We start from the raw sequence: 27088 nt of genomic DNA on the forward strand, positions 1-27088 counted from the left end.
AAACGAGTGTCTTACCATTTTTCCTATTTTATTATCAAAATGTGAACTTATTTTCAGCTTCTACAATGAATTACCTTCAATAAAGATGATCTATGTAACATTTACAAAAAGCTGTAATAAATTTTGTTTTAATTTAAAAAAAAAATCATGGGAAAATGGGACTCCACTAAACAAATGTCTGCCATTGTACAGCATATTCCACTAATTATTATTGCTGTAGTTCTTGGTGTTTTTTTTTGAAAATTACGACTTCGATTTCCCCCCGTATCCCCGTATCTGAATTTGTCCCTGCCTGGAACATATCACCTTACAAAAAACATGTTTTATTTTCGACCGATTCAATATTGTTCAATTTTTCAAAAAAAAATCGAAAAATTACGAACTCGTTCTGCAGTGCCTATCTTTTTGAATTTATCTTGGGTGCAAACTGCTTAATCGATCTGGATGTGCTTATTCGGAATCAACATCCAGCTGTGTGGAATAAATTTCCGATTTTTCCAGCGTGACAGAAAACCAAACTACGTGACATGAATCAGGAAATGTGCCCTCGTTAAAGCTTTTTTTTTGTTTCGAATCGGAAAATTTCCCGGTGAGGTGCCGCCATGTTTTGAACAGTCTGAATCAGCCGCTGTCAACGTTTTACAGTTGATGACAACAAAGATTAAATTTTATTACTACATGATTGATTTGCTGATGCTTGAGTGCATATTGATGATTGGATTTTTAGAGTGATCCGAGCGAAAAAAGGTAGAAAATGTAAATGATTTGTATTTCCATGCGCTGAAATTTGTGACAGATTTCAAATGTTGAATCATGTGAATGTGACAACTTGCTCGGTTTCTTGCTTTCGATATCACCCAGTCAGTTGGCAATGGCAGCAACCAAAACCACGAGCGAGCTGAGATGAATTGAAATTTTGCACACGCATGTACCCTCACAGAAATACACGTCTCACTGCGTAGAATAATTCAAGGAACGAATAACAATCAGAGAGATAGGGTCAGAATGAAATCAAGACAAAAACCTTGAATCTACCGAGCGATCGTAACAACTGTCAAATCAGACTTCCGAGAAAAATAAAAACCTAACCATGCTTCCTAATTATGTTACAATAGAACATGCAAAAAAAAGTGAGCGGAATTTGTCACTTCTCATCGTCAATAATAATTGCTAAAATGTGATACCTTTCAGAAAGTTACAGCCGCAATATGAGCAAAGACAAGATGAGATGATTTTAGTCTCTACAATTTTGATTATACCTCACCTTCAAGCGAATTGTCTTCAGATCAGTTACCCGTCTCTATAAGAATGGATGTAGAACTACGAACTTATTTCAAAACGGAAAATAAAGATTCACAATTAACAATGAGTCAGCATCGTTTCAGAGGCTTGGTATAATCATGGTTAAACCCCCATTTGTTTCTTATTTCATCTGCAGGTGGATAGTGGAACGCGTTAACTCATCTCCTAACAAAATGCCACCTTCTATTATCAACTTTTACTCAGCAGTTTCAAAGACGCCGCCTGCGTTTAATCCTGTAAGACAGAACAGAGAACGGTATCCTTCCACACTATCTAATAATAATGATTTACAGTTTTATTGGATCATGATTAGAATGATAATGCCATACAGGTGTGTTTATTCCTGTCATTGAGTGTAATCAAACAATCAAAAAAGTTGGCATTGTAGACAAAATCATAATAAGTTAGTTAAATTATATCAGCTGTTTTTATCAAAAATGCGAAAACAAGCAGATGTGAGATTAATGTTACTACTTCAGAACCGTCAAAGCAAGACGTTAAACTTTCTTAGTAACCGGGCTCTCGATTCTCGTTCATTTAGAAAATTCAATCACAAGCTGAACGAGATGCTGGGACTCGAAACATGAAAAATAATCTTCTTTTCCTACCAGATTGATAAATGTCCAAAAGGAAATGTTGTTCCTTTCAGTCGTGCACATTAGAAAAATTGTAAACCCAAAAAGCGCTCGTCTCAATGCTTTCCTCTATATAACAACTTATTCTATATTAGAAACGCTATCCGTAATCTATCTTCAACGTAACGTACAAAAAAGTAAGGATATCGATTCTCCCTACCCTGCCACAGCTTCAGAGCATCAAAACGCGACGGGAAAACATGAGCTGCCATTTTCCTTTTGCGGCACCAACCATCGAGGTGGCGCTGTTTTGCCATGCATACAGAAAATTCGCCAGCTAAAGGAGGACCACGTTGACTTCATTTACGTATAGGAAATTAAGATCCCTATCGTTGGGATGGAACATGTTCCAAAATATGGTTTCATTCGTGTAGAAAAATCAGCATCAGCGAAATGGACATACTTAGACGCAAGCATCGAAAGAATAAAAAAGAAAAAGAACTGAAAATCAGCACAAGTAGTTGCTTTTCGGTCCCACTCCATGTCTTCCGTACCCAGAATATTATCGTATTCAACGAAATGTAAAATCATAATTTCAGCATGTGGGATGATGCGGAACGGAAGTTACTCCGGGACTTGCCCAGGAAGGGCGGTCGTTGATAGTGTGCTCCGAAGAAAATGCTGTGTGTGTGGATGTGGAGATGGCTGCTTTTGGCAAGTATCGAACACTGAATAAATGATAACGATTCCACTCCATACGAGCAAGCGTGTTAAATGTGTTCCACCAACTCCAACCCCCTTTCTTGATCACCCATTCTTTCTTAGATACGATTGTCGTAGGGCGTAAACCGGCTAGAATCAGCAAACAATACTGTGTTCGTAATGGCTGATCTAGTTTTTTTCTTCTCTTCTTTTGTATAAGAGTATATTTTAAAATAGCATCTCTTTAGCAATAGTGAATAGTGAGCGATGAAATTAACATATCCATCTGTAACTCTATGGTTCTGACAAGTTATGACTTGTTTTCCCAATGACACACTACACTAGAAAAAAAAATTGCTGCTAAAGTATGATTGGAATTTGGAATTATGAAATTCATTTTTTGTAAGTAGGGTACTACCGTCCTACGTATATATCGATGTCGATCTTCTAGGCATAACTGAATGAATTTTAAGCCCGTAATCAAATTTTATTGGTTCAAGTGAGAGTATCTTGTCACATTTCATTAAATAATAATTTAGTGCTTATAAAAACCCGGTGTTTTGCTAAACTGATATACTAATAGCTTCTAGTAAACAAATATGGCAGATTGATTGCGTTTTTCTCAGCGGCTGATTTTGGAACGTGGGACAACTATGCGTGAAACGGTAATGTAGGTGTACCAAATATGGAGGAAATGTGTCACCAAATTACAGAAATTTACGAGTAAATGCTCTATTTTAGTTATAAAGTACACAAAAGCATACTACACTGAAGATAATCTCTGTTGCGTCTTGTAACCTATAAAAATTTTGGAATTTCGTTCCACGAGTGTTCGAAAGTTCGCGTTTGCTTAATCGCATCACTTGCCTCAGTGAATCCTGTTTCTTACCTCTGCCCACTAACAACTATCCCTCCCATGATAATCGCTAGGGAACCACGCTATAGAGGCGACCCTTCTGGCCTTCGAGCAGAGAATATAATACTAACATTCCTTCCCTTTCCCTGGTGACGGTAAGGACGTGGCCGGAGTCGTTATTGACTATTTAAAGCTCGAATCAGCGAAACTTGCACAAGGAGAATAATTTGCTACTCCCAAGCGTCATTCAGTGTGTTCTTTTGTACAATTTGGCTGGTTCAGGTCAATCTCGGAGAGCAACTACGAAATGTACAGTCTACCCAAGCTCAAGCTGAAAATTATACAAAAGTATACTTTTTCTAGCATTTTGAACTTCATTTTTGAAGATTTTGATGGTTCGATGATTAATCGACTAAATTACATAAAAACTTGAATTAAAATGTCACTTCCATGTAGGTACCAATTATGGTAATAATGTTCCTGAAGTTTTCAACGTTATCAGTCACTTTGTCTATGATATTCAAAATCGCAACAAAAAATACCAGCAACCTTATTACGAAGTTCTCCTTGTGTGTAAAATAAGAAAAAAAGTTTCTCCCTCGTGACAACTTTGATGAATTCGGTGTTATTATGAATACTGAATGCTGTCATGTCACGGAGAAAAACAGCACTTGCCGTGTATTTTTTTCACTTGTGTTTTAGATGGTGAATGCTAGCCACGCGGAATGTAGTAAGTTTAAATTTTTATTTATTTAGCTTTTTCGCTGACACTTTGAATCTTATCTTGCTTTTTAGGGAAAAGAAGAAAAGCCATCAGCAATTTAGCCACCTGGTGGCATTTTTAGAACGAAATCCTGGCGTATTCAGAGGACGTAAATTTGTTTGTTTGGATTTGGTAACTGCGCTATGGGGTGTAATTAACTCTACTTTTGATTGTCCTAAATGAATAGCAATTTTTTATTTCTATTTTTTGAATTAAACTTATAGAAAGTTGCAGCATATCCATCTAAAGAAAATCTGCACCATTTTCTGCTTTTGGTAATTTGGCATCAGATGTTTTATATAAATATTATGTCCGACTGACCGACGCTGGTAACCAGTTTCTGTTTAAAAAATCAAATCAAACCTCACGTCCCGTATATCAAATGACACGAGAATGGGAAGGTTAAAAGGATTAAAATTCAGAACCCCACATGAGAACAGCTCAGATGAGTTATAGAAGGTATCATTATTCAACAAAATTGTAGAATGGTTCTTACAAAATGATTCTAATCTTGACCTATACTTAAAGTGACAAGACGTCCCGCGTTACGCGGGACAATCCCGCATTTCAACAAAATGTCCCACGTAAGATTACGTCCCGCGAAACGTCCCGCATTTGGCAAAAGAAACGAAAATGTCCCGCGATATCAGTATATTTCAATATCACAATTTGATCATGTTGATTTTCTTAAATGGATGAACCTCAAAAAAAAACGCTTCCACATGAAAATGTCCAGTTTGGCCAGAATCTCCTTCACCGTTTGGCCGGTTGCTTCGATCTCCCGGCTTAAGAAGCAGCATGGAGATGATATTGTAAATAACAGATCGGCTATATCTGGCGGACACAAAGTGCCTCAGGATGTCCAACTCCTTCGCTGTGGGGTGGAGCTAGCAGTATGAAAAAATCATCGAGTTGCTAGACAGTGCTGCTGCTTCGAATCAACAACCTTGAATAATTTTTGTTGTAGGCTTAATAAACGTAAGATTTAAGCAAAATTTGTTCCATTAAATTATCTTTCATCGTCATTCGAAATTAGTCCTTTTTTTTAATGCATACGTTAACACTAAAATCGATGAAAAATGGACTGGAATTCTTGAGCATTCCATTCGGTAATATTCGTAATTTTTTTTCAAAGAAAATTGTAGAATTCGAATCGTGCTTGCCAGGCTGTAAATGCTCTTATTCAGCGAGTGATTTTCAGGCGTAAACAAAATCTAAACCACCGAAAAGTCACAACTGAGTGACGATACTTAGAAAGAAATAATACATATCAGTTCAGACTCGTTAAACTATGGTATATGTTCACATAACGTACAGGGTTTTCCAACTTTAAATTCCGAAAGTAAATTGAAATGAAACACACTTAGAATTCGAATTTCGATGAAACTTTTATTTCAAATTAAAGTTTGGTTTATGCCATTATTTGTGAAATACAACATCATTCAAATGTCCACCTAGGGCTTCCTCGCACACCTTCATCCGGAACAGGTAATTTTCGATGACTTTTTTTTGACGATGAATGTTGTTTCAAATGTTCAAGAGTTTGCGGAGAGTTGGCATAGACACGGTCTTTCGCATAACCCCACAAAAAAAAGTCTAGCGGGTTCAAATCGCATGATCTGGACGGCCAATTGGCATCACCAAAACGCGAAATTATGCGTCCCTCAAATTTCGTTCGCAATACGGCCATGTTCGGTCGTGTTGTGTGGCACGTGGCGCCATCCTGCTGAAACCACATGTCATCCGTATCCATATCTTCAATTTGTGGCAAAAAAAATCGGTTAACATGCGGCCATAGCGCACGCCGTGGAATCAAAACATTCGGGTCATCTTCCACACTGGCAGCAACAGCAGCAATATTTTTGGCCGAACGCACATTACGATGATGCACAGGTTTCACAATATCCGCTACGGATGCAGTTTGTTCGAATTTACGCACTACATTAGCGATTGTGTGCTCTGTAGGCCGTCCATGACGACCAAAATCCGTCCGTAATGCTCGAAAAACATTTGCCGGTTTTTCATCATTTTTATAGTATAATTTAACAAAATTAACACGTTGTGCGATGCTAAAACGGCCCATATTGTAAAATGGCAGACATTCAACTAACGATATGACGCTTTGGTTGACAGCTATGCCAAACGGTTGCCAGCGCAGGGCTGTATACTTTCGGAAGCCCGAAATGGAAAACCCTGTATATGTATTTTTATTCCATTCTTGTTGCAGCCACGATGACCATCTATAATCCATCGCGACTGAAAGATTATCTTATTTTCTGTTGAAAGCAACCAAAGCAATCGATTTGCTTTCATTTAGTCAGACAACGCAATACCGACACGGTATCGTGTGTCACACGATAACGTTATTCGTGTAATGAAATCATATACACAGGTCCACATAATTGGTAATTGAGCACAACCCGAAATACATTTAGATGTACACATACTGTGTCGAGTAGATGTAATTAGATATACCAATGTGTTTGATACTATCTATTGATACATGTGCATCAGGAAGGTGAATGTACAGCTTATTTCAATACATTCATTCAACTATAAAAAGGTCACATTTTTTGGTGCCATCATAACCAAACAAGGTAAAAATCGTGCATGTTCATGTCTGATAAACACATAAATCGACGTAAGTAATTGGCTGTAATAAAAGTTTCATTTCTTACAGAACAAACTACTCGTTTCGTAAATCAGTAAATGTCACGAATACAATGTAGCAAAATTATTAGGGTATTTTCCGTCGTGAACTTTCAATGTAACCGTATAAGGCGATCATAAATGTAGTTGCATCTGTCCAAAAAAATCGGTACTTCTAACTCTACCAATACCCGCAATTTTCTCAAGACACCCTTATCGATGAAATTAACTCTGGTAAACATTGGATGTCCTTCGTTCAAATTCTAAATATAGTAATCTTATTGAACATTACGTCGAGTAACAAAGTCAGTGGAAAACCCGGTGTACAGTCAGGCATTCAGAGTGAACCATCGCATATTTACGCCATATTCGATATTCGAGGTAGTAAATGTCGATCAACGAGAAATCAGTAACAAACGGATTGTAGATTACGGAGATGATTACTTTGCGTAATTCTTCCAAGCATAATATTCGTTACCGTGTAATTTGATTACGACCGTCAGAAGTAAGAAAACATGTTCAATGGTAGAAGTTAACAGCCTTATTGTGAATGTGTCGAGAATTACGTATCGGTGATATCCGGTATCCGTATGAAATCCTATCAGCAACAAAACAAGCTGCGAAAATATACACTCCATTCGAGCGAACGGCATTCAGTATGATTAAAAAGAGGTTTTTCCAAACAGCATTTCTGTTATTTGCTTGGAATTGGAACCAATCCGTCAAGTTCAGTTTCAATCTCTGGTGGAGAATGGTACAACGGAGGCGGAAAGAAAAATTATCCAAAGGTACCTCTAATACGCTTCCAGAGCTGGAATCATGTTTGGAAAAGGATATCGTCCCGGCTCTTATGCTAATAGGAATCGTATTAATTTTCATTTCGGGCATGATTCCGAAAATCGGGCATCACACACCCAACATACATGATCGCTAATCCAACGTGGCGCTTTCTTTGAGGGTTGTTACTGTTATATATCGCTGTTTGTTTGTTTTTTTATTATAGGGCTTAACAGAAGCTATATTACATCAAGATCTAATCTGGTAGGGTCTTCAATTTAGTCTTTAAAAAATGAGGGTGAATCAAATTGAATGACCACAATTTACATCAAGTCATTTTCGTTCGTCTCATGCACCTTCTTTTTAGTGGTAAGATACCATCGGTAATAGAAAAAATATGTAGATGCATTTAGAAGTTTCATTAATGAAATTTTTTGTATCAGTACAAATATAATAGACATGTAGTTTTATAATATGTATCCATGATTATATTACCAACTGTAGGAAGTCAGGATAGTCGGGATACAGAAAGGACCGAGTCTATTAATCTGTTAGTAACCATTTGGTGATAGGAAAATATTAACACGTTGAGCCCCGAATTTTTCATGCTGCGCTTTCCATTCAGTTCGCGTCGAGAGCATTTTCATGATATCAGAGTGGGTCTCCCAAAGAGTGAGAGCTTCCAAAGATACTTATAATCAGAAATTTATCTAGAAAGTAGTTACATTTTGTAATACATCCAACAACAAACAATATATATTTTTATTTTCTTATTTTGTAACTGTCAGTCCCAGTCAGTCAGTGCTTTTCTGTGTCTAAGTTTGATGCAATTAGTCTAATACAACTGCATGAGAACATAAACAAACATAAATAAGCAGCCCTGAATGTTTTTCTTTTGCAAAACGCCTCCAAGTCACCAATAAATCTTAATTCGTTTAAGAGGGTATTCTAATGTAGGGGCACGGATTTCTGACGCATTTTCGAGCTCTGAACAAATAAAACAAAGAATATTTTCAATATAAATTATGTCCGTATATGTTTCTTAATCTATTAACAATAAAACAAGAACTAAACAGAAAAAAAAACAAATTCAAAACTAGAATAGTTACAAACTGGTTAAGTAAGGGAGTCAAAGAAAAGTTGTGCCGTAGGGTGACCTAATAACCCTTCTGGTTATCTGAAATACCTAACTCGAACAGATTCTGAATCAGTAAAGTGACCGCTATGGTATGAACCTCGGACAAATTAAAAAATGTTTTGACAAATTAGCGACTGTTTAAAAAAGTTGAAAAGTCTGAGCCTAGGGGCACGGAATAAAGTTTGACGTAGGACTGTGTTCAGAACAGTTATTTTTTTTAAATGTAATTCTTTTCATTGTTCAGAAATCTGTTAGTTTAACTCATTGGAAACTACAAATAGTAGCCCTGAAAAGGACTGTTTGTTATATGTACTATTAACCATCAAACGGTTTGTAACGAACAAAAAAGAAAATAAGCTTGGGTAATGTCAGGGAAGTTCAACTGTCTAAATGAAAATGATAAATGAATATCAGTGTGACACATAACAGGTGGACAAAATTTTCGGTGAAATAATGTTCGTTTGCAGACTCAATCAAGTCGTATTGATTTTACTACTCAATCTATCATAGAAGGAATTGAATCATTGAGAATTATGAATATGAGTCATGAAGATAATTGAGGGGCTCAGAAGGAAAGGCATGTAGAGAGAGCCGATGTTGGGAAATCGATGATGTCATTTACATCCCTTTCATTTTGAGCCCCTCAATGAATATTTCATTTTTGTGATGCAATGTAATGCCGATATCAATAAGTTCTCGCATGATAATCCCTTCCATCCTTCTAATATTGATATCATTTTTCGCTGTACAATTACTCATGTGCCACAGTCCGGAAGACACTCGCTTAAGATGTTCGTCACCCCGTCATATACAGAAGTCATTCACTAACTGGAATATCTTAAACTGGACTTATCTATAACAGGGCGTACGTTAACTGGGCTGCAAAGCAGTTATGTATCAATAATAGATGTCATCTTCAATTTGAAGTATTGCTTTTGCTGATTTGCAGTCCAGTTATCGATTAAAATTTGATAATTGTATTGATTTTCCAGCCCAATTGACGAACGATCACTATATGAGTGACACTTCCCTCGTTCCTTTGATGAAATTTGGCATGAAATTTGAGTGAAGCATGAAATCTTGCATCTGATTACTGAATTTGTTTGATAGAACGACTTATTGCACACAATTTTGTGTTGCATACAACATTCATGGGAACGAAGTTGATAGAAAGAATGCATAATGCATGTTTTACCTTCGCATCCGCTCGCAAAACATACCTCTTTTATTTGTTAAATTGCTCACTTGTTTTGTTATCTCCACTGTTGATGTCTGAGGCGAAAAAAATGCTGGATAAATTTGCTGCCTAATGGTATATATTATAACATATATCGTAGGAACGATTCTGCGTAATATGCATTTGAAAACTCTTAATAAACGTTACATTTTTCGTACAGTGACCCCTCTACATAGAAATCAAAGACGTAGTCCTACGTCAAAATACTTTTTAGTACGGTTTTATCATTTAAAAATAGTTAAATTATAAAATAATAGATTTGTATAGGCTCATGCGATAGAGGGTATATAAATAAGTCTTTATACATTTGGCCAAATTTGGAATAAATCGATTCAGAAGAACTGGAGATATCGTGTACTCCAGCTTGAAAAAACTAGTTTCGAGAAAAACGCGATTGCAGTTTTGTGTGGAGACGATTTGGCGAAGTGGTTAACATTCGTACCTCTCACGCTAAAGGTTACGAGTTCAATTCTCACTCCCAACATTCTTCCAACGGAATAAATCTGTTGGTCCAAGCGAGGAACCAGCTGAAGGCTGAAAGTCACTATAATACAGCTAAAAAGTTTTGTGTCAAAGTCGTACTAGATTGAATACCGCATCACTAAAATGACTATAACGCAGTGAATGATGGGGTTTCCGAAAAGTATGGCGCGATACGGTTCTACGGTATATTCTCCAATGTCTAAACTTCTGATATAAGAAATGAAAAATACGGGTGGGTAATGTCAGGGATATAACCGAAGAGACATAACAATACACCAAGGCCTGTCAATTTCAATAACTTATCGAATATCCGAGTAGTTTTTGTGGACCTATTAGCAAAAATGCATCTCCAACGCTTCCAAAAACATCATTCCCAAACAAGTAATTCATAAATTATACTATTCAGCATCTTTCGCAGACAACAAAAAATCCAAAATTGATTGTGTTGGTGGTATTTATAACAGTAAACACAACCTGAGATAGTTATGTTTTGGATAAACTTAAGGGCCAAAAATATTTCACAACTCTCGACTTAGCATCTGGTTTTCATCAGATAAAAATGACAGAGTCAGACACTGAAAGAACAACCTTCTCAATCAATAGTGAAAAATATGAGTTCACACGAATACCGTTTGGACTCAAAACGCCCCGGCATTTTTCCAAGGGACTATTGATGACGTACTGCGGGAACACATGAGCAAAATCTACTATGTATGTATTAATGATGTCATTGTATTCGGAAGAAAGGAACACCTAGGAAATCTTCAAATAATATTGGAAATCATTAACAAAGCGAATTCAAAAATTCAACTCGACAAATCAGAATTTCTACATTCACAAATCGAATTTAAAGGATTCATTATTAGCACAGGCGTTATTATCAAATCGTTAATAAACCAGGCAAGACAAACGTTGTCGCAGATGCATTAAGTAGATTAGTCTGTTCAATGACAGGAACTAGACATTCTGCTGATAATAGCAATTCTAATAGAAATTCTTTTAAAATATGATTATCCGGAAACACTAATCATGGATGGGGAAAAATTCTTCATGACAGGTGACGCAGTAAACTTTTACAACGCTCAGCATATTAAACCATCACTCCCGACATTCTTCCAAAAATGGAAGTAAAAAGCCAAAAAATGGAATGGAATGGAATGAAAGCCAAAAGTGTTGAAAGTCACTATAATACAGATAAAAAAAATATTAAACCATATGTCACTGCAACGGGACAGAGTGAAATGAATGGTGTTGTAAAAGGTTTCCACTCTACAATTTTGGAAATTTATCGCATAACCAAGCATGAAAATCCTGAAAAATCCGTTATTGACTTACTTAACTCATCAATTCACCAATAGAACTCATCCATCCATATTCCACTAAACATACTCCATACGAAATCATACTTCCATCACCCAGAACTCGAAAAATCATTGAAAAAGTTTTTGAAAATCTTACAGAAAAACAGAAAAAGGATTTGAATTTCCATAACAAACATAAACACACGGAAATAGAATGCAATCAAGAGATATATGAAAATGCTAGGCAAAGAATTAAAAAAAAACGATTTAAAAACGTAAAGATAAAAAATGTTAACAATAGCACAGTCCATCATCCAATGTAGATGGAAGAAAATCATGAAAATGATATAAAAATAAGGAAAATTTAACATTTCAATTTATTTCCTCTTATTACAGATTTCTTATTCTCATACAATTTCTTATTCTCATACAAGGCAATATGAGAAAGAATACACATTACGAAATTAAGCATAGCAAGAGTACAATGCACATCTTCCTATTATATCCATCATTACAATGTTGAACCCCTTCAAAATCATATACAAATCCCAATACACAATTTGAACAAAAAGAAGTTAATCAATATAGTAGTCTTATAAACCAAAAATTGAAGAAATATACCAAAACTTGAAAACTTGTCACCATATAGAAGACATAAGCGTTGGGACTCTTTAGGAACTACCTGGAAATTCAAGGCACATAACCTAGACGCAAATGATTTGAAATTATAAATTCTTCCATCAATGATGTTATAAACATAATAATGAACAAATCAGAATCAATACTCCTCTCAATCTACAAATGAACGAACTAGTTGACAAAAATAGAGATGTAATATAACATTCAAATACAAAATCCTTGGAAAACTTTTCAAATAATATGTATTTTAATTGCCACTCACTGACAAATTCCGGGAAGGTCCATATACTTCCTATGGAACTCGCTCTCGCGAATAACCCGAATCGCGGATCATCCGCTCGCAGATAACCGGGATTCTACTGTGTATGATAAATATATGAAGATTAATTCAAAGTATTTTTAAAGTTAATTTAAAATAGTAATTTATTCTATCAGTGGGACATGTGTGTTGGAAGTGGACAACATTACGCGAATCACCGACGGAGTTTTGGGTGTAGATTCCGTTTGGGTTGCATTAGATTTCCGCATAGTGTGAATTCCAAATAAAACGTACATGAAACGAATAAACGAGATATAGAAATAATACCTCAATTACAATCCGAGCTTAATAGCTTAATAGGTGAAAACCCCAACCAAAAGCACAGTTTTGCTCGAATAAATATCATACACACAACAATGCTTTGGAATTAGTTCATGAGAAAACTAAAGAAAGAAGATACTTTACGATCCAGCACAATCTCAAAATGAAAACGTTTGTTCGAAGTTTATTGACAATAATCGACATCAATAGCTTCATTAACCGTTATTCATAAATGGCACCAGAAGAAAGTACGATTGGGATTTTGAAAAAAAAATCCTGCTCACTTTGGTGCGCACCTTGTATTAGGCCATAAATGTGAATAAAACCAATAGAAATTAACGTCAGCCAGAGGGTTAATATAGTGGAGAAGGTGACTCCCTTTTATTTGCCCAGAAGTGTCACGACATTCATCAACTTTGTCATCATTCTTGATTAACGTCAACACCTTTTCAACAGCAGTAAAACTTCAAGCTCAATCGGTTCGATTTAAGCAATCCGTTTTCATTTCGTCACCAAATCGAAATTTGTAAGCGAATGATATTCAGTGGGATATAAATAATTTATTACCCCTATTTTAATATCTGCGCGCATATCAAATATCGAGAATCAGAGCCTCTACGCGAAACAACTTGACAGAGGAAATTTAATTTTCCGAGTGAAATTTCCATCAGCATAAATTGTGCCGGTACTAAGCGAAATAACTTCGGCGCACTCTAGTACCTATATTTCGAATGTAATCCATCATGATTGCCCTTTGAATTGTGTTTGTCATTTCAATTTTGTATGCTGCGAATCGCTAGAGGTCCACATAAATATGCATATACATTTAGGTGAGCGATATAATTACCTAGAATCAAATTAGCTATCGGTTAGCTAGAAGCACATATATCCAATGTGCAAGAGCGGCTAGCTTGGCTGGTAATTCTATGTGATCGGATCGAATACTTGATGAAGACAGATTTGGATTATCTGTATGTACGTTGTCTATTTTTAATCGATTTGTTTCATTTCTTGCATATCTCACTGGCGAATCTCACTGTACTCTCCTCTCTGTATCACTGGATGCAACGGATTATGTAACGAATTGCAAATGTACTCCATGTACCGCTAACACAACAACGATATACATAATTTTCACTTCTTGTGGTTCTTCTTATTTAAACACTTATGATGCATAAACTGCTCAATAACACTCTTGATGTTTATTTGATTTCACTTTACTTGTTTTCTCTATAGCTAAATGCGAAATTTTAATTATCTTTGTACATAATTCGAACTGTGTTATCCTCCTTATGTTCATCTGCTTATAAATACACGAGAACATTCATAATCGCCACAAGTGCTTTCGTATAACCATGGCCAAAATCATATTTCTCATACGCAGGCTTCTCTCAAGGGCATTTTCTATTTATTTTCATATTCAATGTTGCTCTTTGCCGAACCGAATCACCTTATTCACGAATCACACCACAACTATTATTCTTCACCGGGTCAAACATGGGATAATCCGATATTTCCGAAGCACGAAATACAGCTCACTAACATTTATCCTATTCAGATGGGTGCTGCAATCGATCCTTCTTTTGAGTCACAATCATTCATTGCCCATTATTCTCCTCACGTGTAGATTGAAATAAGAAACCACTCAGCGATCTGTAGGAAATGCCGTTAACATACCAATACACAAAAAACACTCATATCATCAATCCATGATGTACCGCAAACAAATTGCAGCAAAGTTTCCAAACCGGAGTGAAAATTACTTCAATCCACCACTGCAATCAATCATACTATCGCTTGTTCTGGACCAACGAATGCAGCTGCAATCGCATCAACTGTCACGGAACTATCGAACACAGAGAGTGCACATCCTCGTTGTAGTTGGTGGATGTTTTCTTTGCAACAAAACACCTTTGTTGTTTGGACACTATCACTCTCGCTTTGAACAACGATGCCCCGTATAAATTTCGACCCGGATGACGCACTACCACTGAATGCAAACTCTAATCTGACAGAACCTAGAAATTCCTGGTACCCCTACGCGGCACTTTGGCAGTGAAAGCCCAGTTTTTCTCACAGTCGATGACATGCGCTCCAATATGAATTCCCCTTGCTCTCATTCACTTCTTCATTATTCTTCGAAACAACAGAGCTCGGCACTCTCTCTCTATGCTCCCAAGAATCAAATTTAGCGCATGCGCCCCCCTGGAAGCTCTTTGAATCCTTTCCCGAACCTGATACGATCAAACAAGGATGCTGATAATGCTCTGCAGCATTTGTTTGAGTTAAATTTGGTGTTCTCTCTTGATTACAGACAAACAATATGTCATTAGAGTATCGAGTTCACATTGTTCACTTGTATGGTTATCCCCCTGGATTCACTTCTATCCTAGTCTAGTAAATATTTCAAACCGACGAATGCAACTGTTGCCTTTATTAGGAACGCGATAAGCTTTGAATGATGCTCTTATTATCGTTCGAAATAACTGCCCTACCCTGTTGGAGCTTTAAGAGAGCAAAAGCACATCATCAAGGCAGTGATGCTCTTATATAATTCTAGACACACTCGATGACGCTGCTGCCACTGCCTTCTCATGAACCTCTCCTCCAATCGTGGCTATTTTACGGCAATTCCTAGTTTCTAAACACAAACCATCCAGACATTCCACCCTCATATCTTTCGCTTACTACACATGGAAGCTGTTCTTATTTTTCGCCATTCTCATATTTGTCCCCGTAGAATGAAAAAAAGGCTTCCCATCCACCTATATTCTCCCGACAACCTGCCATAGTAACCGTCTCTCATTCTCAAACACATCATTGTCAGCTCTCGGGCGCTCTCCGTCGTCGTTCGCCGAAGCATAATTTCCCCGAACAAATAAACCTTACCACTAGTTTTCAATCCAGCGTAAAAAAGCGCCTGAGAAGAAACAGAAGAAACAAGATCTAACCGTACAAACAACTTAATCATTTCGATGCCTTCCGAAGCCTCCCACGCCATCATACACCTCCTTCATTTGGCAGCAACAGCATCGTCTCGGTAAAGAGATGAGCACTAATTTTGCTTCCAACTGCCATCTCCCAGTCACGAACAACGCTACTCGGCGCGGCAGCTTATATTTTCTGCCAAATTGCTCTTCGCCGCTTGGAGCGACTATTTTCGATCACTGCTGCTGCTGCTGCTGCTGGAAGCAAGGTGCTCCTCCGTGCGGAGATTTGAGTTCACCTCGAATTTCACGAACAAAGAAAGACGCCATCGGAAAAATGGTACCGCACGCTAGCAGGAAGGCATTTAGATTATCAGGTTATATTGAGGAAAAATAATGTCTACTGTTTTTGTACGAGAGACAAAAAAAGAAAGAAATGAAACCAACAGCATGGTCGCATGGGGACATGGAATGGCAGAGAAAACAGAGACCCTTTGGATAACGTTTAGATGGAAATAAGCGGGAACTATTAACGAATGTAAATACAGTTTTAGGATGTTGCTTTAGGATGGTTTTATGGCGATGTTTTCGTTTAATTCGTTTGTTGGCACTATAGTTAAGTGATCTAAATCCGATTTGCGGAAACATGGCGATACAGGAGAATCCGGTAGATACTAGTCCACGCCCATGGTTGGAAGAAAATTGTTTATTTATTAAAATTATCTTACACTCTAATTGTATGAACTAGAATACCCGTTGTTATGTGCCCCACTTCCAAAGATATTTGTTGTATAAAAAAAAGAATAGTCATAAATTCAACTCCTCCAGTGAATAAAGAAATCTCTATAGTAACATGTCCGAAAAAGAACCTGAAACTATTGAGAACCAATTATCCATGGGTATTAACCCCTTCACGTATAACGTCGAACCACACTCGTGGAGATTAAACTGGGCCGGAACGTACAATATCGAACCTCACTCGTCGTCTATCGATGTGAAATGGATACATGATGATGCGGGACTGCTACGATCGTAAGTAAGATATACACTAGGGTGCCAATGAATGTATGGGAAGAAATCGACCCAAAAATTTCAAAAACTTACCCTATACAAAATGTTCACCACCTCGAAAAAACACCCTATGCCAAATTTCAGCTCAATCGGACTTAAGGGAGAGTGGCGCAAAGCGGTCAAAGTTTGAGTTTTTTGAAAATCGAAAAATCACCCAAGGGAGAAGTAAAGGAAATCGAGGTTTTCGAAAAAAAAATTTTGATGCCAAATGTCTTAAAATGGCATAAAACGTCGAGATTTAGTGTCATCTCGAAAAAAATTTTTTGTCAAAAATCGACACTCTGGGACTTAGTTTTTATTCGGCATGCGAAACTAAATGTATGGTTTAGGGTGCCAGTAGTTATCTCGATTTTTCATTCGGAAGTTGCTACAAAATGTTGATTTGCACGATAACATACCCTATGCAAAATATTAGCTCATTCGAAGTTCATTTACTGGTGTCGCAGACGTTAAAATTTGAGTTTTTTGAAAACCGCAAAATCACCGGAAATCGGGGTTTATAAAAAAAAATGTTGATGACAAATGTCTTAAAATGGATAACACGTTGAGATTTTCAGTTATCTCAAAATATTTTTTTTTTCAAAAATCAATTTTTCAGACGGAAAATCGACCAAGTGCTAAAAAAACATTTCTTTTAACAAAAAAAATTTTTGAGATAACTGTAAATCTCGAAGAGTAATGCAATTTTAAAACATTTGGCATCGAAAAAAAAAATTTTAACATCGATTTTCGGTCATTTTTCGTTTCTCAAAAAAACTCTAATTTTAACGTCTGCGACACCAGTAAATGAAGTCCGAATGAGCTAATATTTTGCATAGGATTTATTATTGTGCAAATCCATATTTCGTAGGAAGGTCCGTATGAAAAATCGAGATAACTATTTTTATTGGCACCGAAAACCATACTTCTCGTTTCGTATTCCGAAAAAAAACTAAGTCCCAGAGTGTCGATTTTTCACTCCCCCTTGGGTGATTTTTTGATTTTCAAATTACTCAAACTTTGACCGCTTTGCGCCACTCTCCCTCAAGTCCGATTGAGCAGATATTTGGCATAGGGTGTTTTTAAGAGGTGGTGAACATTTTTAATGAGGTAACTTTTTGAAATTAGAGATGACCATTTTCATTGGCACCCTAATACACACACTCAGCAGAGTATCGAAACGACTCACTGTGCTCGTGTTTGAGCCCTGTTGTTGGAAATTAAATCGTACGGCAAGGGGTTAAGCGAAGAAAGTAATAGATAAATTAAGCTTTAAGCCAAGGAGTGACGCGGCCCGTGCCGAGATGGATGACCAGTCGGCTCACCCTGCCGATTACGGAGCCTGTAATAGTAATAGTAATAGTAACAGTAATAGTAATAGTAATAGTAATAGTAATAGTAATAGTAATAGTAATAGTAATAGTAATAGTAATAGTAATAGTAATAGTAATAGTAATAGTAATAGTAATAGTAATAGTAATAGTAATAGTAATAGTAATAGTAATAGTAATAGTAATAGTAATAGTAATAGTAATAGTAATAGTAATAGTAATAGTAATAGTAATAGTAATAGTAATAGTAATAGTAATAGTAATAGTAATAGTAATAGTAATAGTAATAGTAATAGTAATAGTAATAGTAATAGTAATAGTAATAGTAATAGTAATAGTAATAGTAATAGTAATAGTAATAGTAATAGTAATAGTAATAGTAATAGTAATAGTAATAGTAATAGTAATAGTAATAGTAATAGTAATAGTAATAGTAATAGTAATAGTAATAGTAATAGTAATAGTAATAGTAATAGTAATAGTAATAGTAATAGTAATAGTAATAGTAATAGTAATAGTAATAGTAATAGTAATAGTAATAGTAATAGTAATAGTAATAGTAATAGTAATAGTAATAGTAATAGTAATAGTAATAGTAATAGTAATAGTAATAGTAATAGTAATAGTAATAGTAATAGTAATAGTAATAGTAATAGTAATAGTAATAGTAATAGTAATAGTAATAGTAATAGTAATAGTAATAGTAATAGTAATAGTAATAGTAATAGTAATAGTAATAGTAATAGTAATAGTAATAGTAATAGTAATAGTAATAGTAATAGTAATAGTTTGTATAATAATTCCATATTTAATAGCTAATATGGGTATCAAATGAAAGGGCTTGACTAGTAGAACACAGTTATTTATGAAAAATGTAAAGCCAAAATGGCTGCAACCATACGATAGCGCCATATTTTTTTTTTTCAAAACCTCATCAATATGGGTATCAAAAGAAAGTTCTCGACTAGTAGTACATAGCAGATAATGAAAAATCAAATTCCAAGATGGCCGCAGTCCCCAAACAACTAATTACTTTTAAAATGGTTTCATTCAGCTTAACCTGTTTCTATGTATGTTTGTAGGGTTGTCCCACATTAATAGGAAATTGACCCCGTTCCTGTTGAATGATTGATCTGAAATTTGGAATCTTCATTTAACTCTACTAATAGTAATGCAAGTGCACCCGTGGCCGAGGTTGGTTTTTACGAGGTTTTTTACGAGGTTTTTTACGCGGTTTTTTTGCGAGGTTTTTTACGCGGATTTTCCAATTAAAGCGGTTTTTTTACGCGAATTTTCCAATTACTGCGGTTTTTTTACGCGGTGAAAAAAGACCAGTGCAATTTCATATCTTTCCCTCAGCTCACATTTTTTTCTCATGTTCCCTCAGAGCAAATTACGGTAATTAGTGCTAGTAAAGGAGTTAAGCGCTTAGTGCCGCACCTTATCACGATTCTTACGTGGATTTTAGGTGTTGGGTAACAGGGAGCTCGCCGGGCGGTACACCGGGACGGGATTTTTACGGGCTGCTATTCGTGAATGTCTTTCCTTTTCTACTTAGCTCTGGACAGTTCAACAGTGGTACTGCACGTGCATCTGCAGAAAAGTGTACAAATTACTAGGGAATCTTCTAGCAACAGCAGATGACCTCATTCGTGAGGAAAACTGAACTATAGCTACCAGTAACCAACGAAATTGCAGGAAAAAACACTACGGGTTTTCGGAAGCGAGGAACACTCAACTTTTTACTTGACATGTTTTTTTACGCGGATTTTCCAATTAACGCGGTTTTTTACGCGGATTTTCGAATTAACGCGGTTTTTTACGCGGATTATCCAATTAGCGCGGTTTTTTGACGCGGTTTTTTTACGAGGTACGTATCCCCCGCGTAAAAAAAACCTGGGTGTATGGCGCCACTTTGAGGTGGCGGCCATTTTGGATTTGCATTTTTCATAAATAACTGTGTTCTACTAGTCAATCCTTTTCATTTCATATACATATTGATGGGGTTCTGAGAAATGTTTAATCCCCCATTTTGAACGCGGCCGTTATCTTGAATTCACAGTTTTCATGAATAACTGTATTCTACTAGTCAATCCCTTTCATTTGATATACAATATGTGGGGTTCTGAGAAAATTTGTAATCCGTCATTTTGTAGCTGTCGCTATCTTTGATTTACATTTTCCATAGATAATTGTGGTCAAGCCCTTTCATTCGACACCCATATTGATGGGATTTGGGAAAAATCCATATTGATAGGGTTTTGAGGATATATGTAATCCGCCATTTTGTAGCGGCCGCCATCTTGGATTTTTGAAATCATTTTTTTTAATCCAAAATGTATATTTTTTTAAGGCTCATATGGCGGCAGCCTAACGGGGCCGGGAGTTCAATATTTCGACAATGTTTGCTTACAACTATGTTAGTAATATGTAACCGATTACTCGCGGTTGGCTCGAGGTTAGTATTACAAGTGTTCTCATAATTGTGATGTTGCAGTCTTCAATGCTCTGTACGTGTGCCCGACACGGGATACTTCCTATTGGGACGTCTGTAACCCATATCTAGCGTGGTGCGTCTTTCTCGACTCGAGGAATCCAGGATAGAATGATCACTGGCCGGCGCAATCATCAGCTCGTGTCGAGTTGTCATGAGCGGTACAACCTTTGCCTCTAGTTGAATCATCAGTGGACTGCACAACCTTCGGTCCGTGTATCTGTAAAGAGTGTGTGTATGTATTGCGCGACTAAGTTAAAGTTTATATATCGGATAGGAGGAATATGAGACAGGGACACAACGAAGGAAACATCATTAAACGTTGACATCGGCGTTTCTGAGGTACAGGTATAGATGAAGCAGAAGATCAGGATCGCGACTACCTAAGATATCCCGGACGGGGATAACCGATTGTCTGCCTAGTGCCCTCAATGCTCTGGAAAGCTGAGAGCGGGCAGCATGGAACCGGATACACGACCAGACAATATGCTCGATGTCGTGGTAGCCATCGCCACAATCACAAAAATTGTTTGCTGCGAGCCCAATGCGATAAAGATGCGCGTTTAGGTTGTAGTGATTGGACATAAGCCGAGATATCACGCGAATGAAATCACGACCTACATTCATCCCCTTGAACCATGCACTCGTCGAGACCTTAGGGATAATCGTGTGTAACCAACGACCGAACTCATCTTCACTTCACATGCGTTGCCAACTTACGAGCGTGTGCTGACGAGGAATGTGGAAAAATTCATTATAAGCAATATGCCTTTCAAATACGCAGTTTTATAATGATAGTTTTATTATGACTGCAGAGATAAAGGTCGATCAATAGCAAGGGTTTAAATTTCTTTTAATGTGGTAATGCGCTACAGACAAACATGTTACAAACATACAAACCTACAAAGATGCAAACATATAAACATACAAATTACAGGACAATCATTTGAAAAAGAAACTAATTTGTGAGTAAAAAAAAGTATATCATTTATTTTGTAGTTTGAGCTGATTCTAAAAAGGTTTGCTAGATGCTACAAGATTTGTTTTGTATTCGTAAAAGCTATGGAGTATCAGAAACAATTGTAACATCGGAAACGCTATATTTGCCGACCAAACTGGGCGTTGCCTATAAACTTTGCAATATAGTTCTGAATACATTTAAGTATCACATCTATCTTCCTAATTATGAACGAACGACGACAAAACTGCAAAACTCTTAAGACGCATCCACATTACGCCGAGAGCTGCCTTGGCCGCCCGGTAAAGCCACTAAATGTGGACGTACCGTCCGGGCTTGCCGACGTGCCGAAAACCGACTCGAACCAAACCGAAACCAACCCGAAACAAGTGAGTCCGGTTCGAGAAAGTCGAACCAAAACAAAACGAAGTAAATTAGCGTTGACGACATTGTGCTTCGTGTGTTCGTGACGGCTTCGTACATCCGATGGGGCTTCGGTTTCGTGCACCCGATGTGGTGTCCACATTACATAACGAACCAAATATTAGAGATGGGCAAATCAGCTCATCATGGTGAGCGGCTCAGAGCCGTTCAGCTCATACAAGTGAGCTGCTCATTTTGAACAGCTCATCAGCTCAGTTGAATTTTGCAGTTGTCCACACAATTGCATATGAAACGTAATCACCATGGGACATTGCATAGTGTGCATTTTTTTAATAGACGGAAAGCAAAAAATAAACGAATTTAATTCGTAATTGTACAAAAACTAAAACTGAAACATAGAAGATGCTTAGGATATGCTGAACTTAAACAACAGAAAAACCAGCAGTAGCCAAATAGAATGCCTCCAGGAATATTGGCCGAGACAACGTTTTTTGAAAAAAAAAAACCATCGAGATTTTTTTTGGCATCCGAGGATATCAAAATAAATCCACTAATAGGTGCAACGAGAAATAAATATTCGCGATCACAAAGGTAACAAAAGGACCAGTATCAATCATCAACATTTATGCCGGGTGGTTTTCTGAATTGTTTTGATTCAGCACGCGGAAATAAATGTATGTGTTTCCACAGTAATGTTTAAATAACAATGTAATATATTAAATTTATTTACAAGCATATAATAATGTGTATTATTTTGTTTGGCCATATAAGAAAAATTTAATGAAGTCACGAACGATTGAATATCTTCAAAACAAAAACCTTTTTTCCTATCTGGCATCTCTGCTAAAGCTAAAGTACGAAGAGGGATACACGAAAACAAACTGACGTCATGCCATGAAGCGCGGGAGACGAAAAATCCTTTCGCGTCTCGCAATTCACACTCTCTGCAGCTTTTGCGCTCCACAGCTATGCAGCTCAACAGCTCAACAGCTCTTCAGCTCAACAGCTCAACAGCTCATCAGCTCAACAGCTCAACAGCTCAACAGCTCATCAGCTCAGCAGCTCATCAGCTCAACAGCTCAATAGCTCATCAGCTCAACAGCTCAACAGCTCATCAGCTCAACAGCTCATCAGCTCAGCAGCTCATCAGCTCAACAGCTCAACAGCTCATCAGCTCCAGCTCCGTAATGAGCTGATGAGCTGCGTTTTTTGATTGCGAGCCGATCCGAATCCGCTCACTATGATGAAGCGATTCGAATGAACAGCTCATGAGCGGATGGCACATCTCTACCAAATATGCCGCCGATCGGCATCATTCGGCATAATGTGGACGCGCCTTTACGTTGTCAAACCCGATCGGTGTCATAGGAAACCGAGTGTATTAATTTGGGAACACACGACGAACGTTCCTTCACATACGATAAACAAACGGTCATGGATATGGTCGGCTTGATGCAATTCGAAATCTTGTTTGAATGTTGAACATCACAAAATATGGAGCCCAAAGTTGAATTCCATAAAATGCATCCAAGACACAAACATCCATAATACCACGGTTACATTTGAAACGAATTCACACGAAGTTGCTGGACAACATAAAAAACACATCGACTAGTTTTTCGAAGAGAAACGAAAAAAATTTGGGATGGATGGAAATTTCAAGTTGCGGGAAAGATGGCGAAAATTTGAACGAAACAGTGCATGTATGATTAAATAAATGTATATATTCATATTAAAAAAAATCTGTTTTTTTTTTGGAAAAACCGGCACGTATTTTCAGGACAACATAATAGTAAGACCGATAATAAACCACCATCTTCCGGTGTATAGATTCATTTGGAGACAACCAGTCTGGTATATCTTTTCCAACAGACAGTCACCAGATTTGTGTTTGATGTGCTTTCCTTAGCATGAATGATGGGATTGATGGAGTTTCTACTTGTATCAACACCTGTCTTGTTTACTTATTAATAATTGAATTTGGGGAATGGATCTGTTTGAGATAATGATATATGTTACCCTGTATATATTTACGTTACATTCGTAAGTAATTCTCATACGATAACGATTGTCTGTGCTTCCGTCGCACGGAAACTATGAGGTGAGGGTTAAGCTCTAGCTTGTTACCACTATGCAAACACTCAAACTCTACACCGCTCGACTCGGTGAATGTTATTAAATGAATGTTTCATTAAAGCTGATGGATAGGTGCGTAAGGGGAAACGAATTATGCGGTTAAAGGAAATATCGGCGAATCAGTAAGTGAGCATGACAGTTGATTTGGTCTCCTTTTCCTGAAACTGAAACGCCACTTCAAGGCACTAATTTTTTAATCGATCGACGAAATAAATAATAATTCGCGCGTCGATTATGGAAATGCGTTTGTTTTTTTTTGTAAATATGTTTTATTCATGTTTGTGTTTGTGTTTTAATGATTGATTCTCGGTATCTTTTCGGTAGAAGATATGTTAATAAAGCGAAGTCACTCTCATTTAACAATTGTTATGTGCGTCTAACAAGGGAAAATTCATTTGGTCCTACAGGAAATCGTTGTCTGCTGTGAGTAGTTTTTTCGTGTCTGAGATTGGAACCAAAGCTAAAGTTGGCCAACGGGTGGCAATATTCACTTTCTTGCTACCATTATGGCCTCTGCAGTATAATGGTGAAGTCATGTCATTTATGTAGAATATATTTCCTATTTCACTTGGCTTCGTTCATTCCTACCATCGAGATTTTTTTTTACAACCGTCACTACTCCCACTGTGATAGTCATCATGCCCCTCCACCACTGAGAGCTCGCTTATATGTTGCTGCAGGCTATAAACACATTAGGCTAACATCGGATGTTACGCTGTGATTTCTCCTCCTGATGAATGTTACAAGAAAGACTCTCCTGTGAAATTGTATATCAGACTTTCCCAAGTTCAACCGTACACAAAGCTTCCATTTGTCGTTTCCATGTTGGAATATATGCATGGCTCCGGGCAACGAAAACTTGGAAATTTATGGCATAACACTTGATTCTATTGGCTACCGGGGCTACCATGAAAATTTAAGCAAACCTGACCAAGCATTGCTTAATATTAATTCTTGAGTTTTACGGCTTCTTCGTTTCTTGATCTAAGAAAGTGTATCACATTCATCTAGTGTATGTATTATGTACAAATATATTGACCTCAAGACGACTTAAAGCAGTTGATGATTAAATTGTATACAATTAGAACCATTATCATAAATAATTCCACTGTTTGTTCAGTCATTAGTATTCTCAGAAATATTTTGCTTTTGTTTGAAATTTAGTAAGCCATAGAAAATAGGAAATACTTTTAATAACAGTAGTCATTGTACATTTAGAATTCAAGAATACCAACCACAAGTAATTCCATTTTTCTCCACGAATTTCCATAAATAAACCCGAAAACGGTTGCTTTTTAAACACAAGGTTTTCAGTTATTATAAATTCATCCTCAAAAACGGTACGAGTTTCGGATCAGTGCGCTACCAACAGCTTTACATTCACGTTTGAGTACGACACCTTCATTGCGTTTACTCTCTGAAACTGAATTACTCCTATTTATATTTAAATTAACTTCATCGAATAGAAGGGAAATCTCATGGTACTAGATCAGGTCAATAAGCTTTTGTTTAGTAATATTCCCGAAGTTTATGGAAGTTTATGGCAATATAGTTTTACTAGAAGTTTCCTTTCTGATCAGACCCAAATTGCTTAAGTTGTCTCTTAGATATCAGTTTGCGATTTTCGATCAACAATTTTTGAATTTCATTTTTCGTGTTGAGTTTATGTGTTAAACCGCGACGTAAAAAGTTGATCTAAACCAGCTATACTCAACTTGCGGCCCACCAGGCTCTTTTGGTTGGCCCGCCTGACTCATTATCATTTTGTATGTGTAACAATCACGAAAATTTAAGAAATCATTCAGGAAACATGAGATGAGAATAACAGAGTTACATTAAGAGTTACGTAACACATTACACATTACACATTCACACATTAGTTAGTTGTCTAGTTAAATGGTATTAGTAGATTAAATATTCTATTAAATACATTTGATCCGACCATTAGGGCTAATCGACTTTAGTGAATACAAAGAAAAATATCGAAATGAAAATATGAATATGAAATCATTACCTTTTTTGACATAAGACTACGTCTTTCAGCAATGGTACCAAATCAGAAAACTAGTCACGGTTTTCTGTGGAATAGTTTTACCGTTAATATTCATTTTAGCTGTGAGTGAAACTTGATGGTTTGCATTCCAATCGAATCGGAAATTCGTTAAATTTTTTCGGTAATTCATACATTACGATTCCCAAACCCATAAATGATTTAAATTAAGGAAAATTGGAAGAATACACATTTCACTATCATGTTCTTGAGACCAAGTATGTATGAGGGAGGTACAATATTCAAATATCACTACTAATAAGAACGTAGTTTTTCTCAATGCTGATGTCACACACAATAGTTTTGCTCGATTCTAAGGAAGAATGAATAATAGATATCGCACTGTATGGCTGTATGGCTGTATGGCAATTTTGTTCGGCTCGATTTGCATGCCGTCAGGTGAAGAGTGCCTTTGTATTTTGCATCACCTCATATTTGAATCTGTTCTGGGGTGTCATTGAGAATTTGGGAGTGCAAAGTTCTGAGCGTTAACACATCTTTGTCAGTTGTACAAAGTGGTATGTCAATCACTTCATTCGAAAGATAAAATGTGTATGAGTAATGCTGTTTACTATTTGACTCAAAAATTTGTTTCAATATCTCAAAGCTTTCGAAGCAAACTATTGAACTCACAAAAATCTATAAATATGAGTACCTGCTTAAAGACATAGTGTACAGCGGAATCAAGGCAGAAGAGATAATTAAATGGGAGGTGCATCGTCGGTTTTCATACCCTGGAGATTGTACGAATTGTTG

At 36.8% G+C, this 27088-nt stretch overlaps 1 protein-coding gene across 6 annotated transcripts in view; it reads right to left on the minus strand.

Moving 5' to 3' along the window:
* LOC129771299 (zwei Ig domain protein zig-8-like) overlaps positions 1 to 15377 on the minus strand; it is a 374094-nt gene extending 358717 nt beyond the window's left edge. The window contains exons 1-2 of one of the 6 annotated variants that reach the window (XM_055774794.1): positions 14794 to 15377; positions 13850 to 14238 (exon numbers count right to left, since the gene is read on the minus strand). The gene's annotated coding sequence lies outside the window, so the exon portion shown is untranslated. Of the gene's footprint in view, positions 1 to 13849; positions 14656 to 14679 lie in introns of all 6 variants that reach the window. The other 5 variants (XM_055774793.1, XM_055774792.1, XM_055774791.1 and 2 more) reach the window with 5 other exon arrangements.
* Positions 15378 to 27088: the final 11711 nt, after the last annotated feature.

The sequence above is a fragment of the Toxorhynchites rutilus genome, chromosome 2, assembly GCF_029784135.1.
Source record: "Toxorhynchites rutilus septentrionalis strain SRP chromosome 2, ASM2978413v1, whole genome shotgun sequence".
Lineage (NCBI taxonomy): Eukaryota > Metazoa > Arthropoda > Insecta > Diptera > Culicidae > Toxorhynchites > Toxorhynchites rutilus.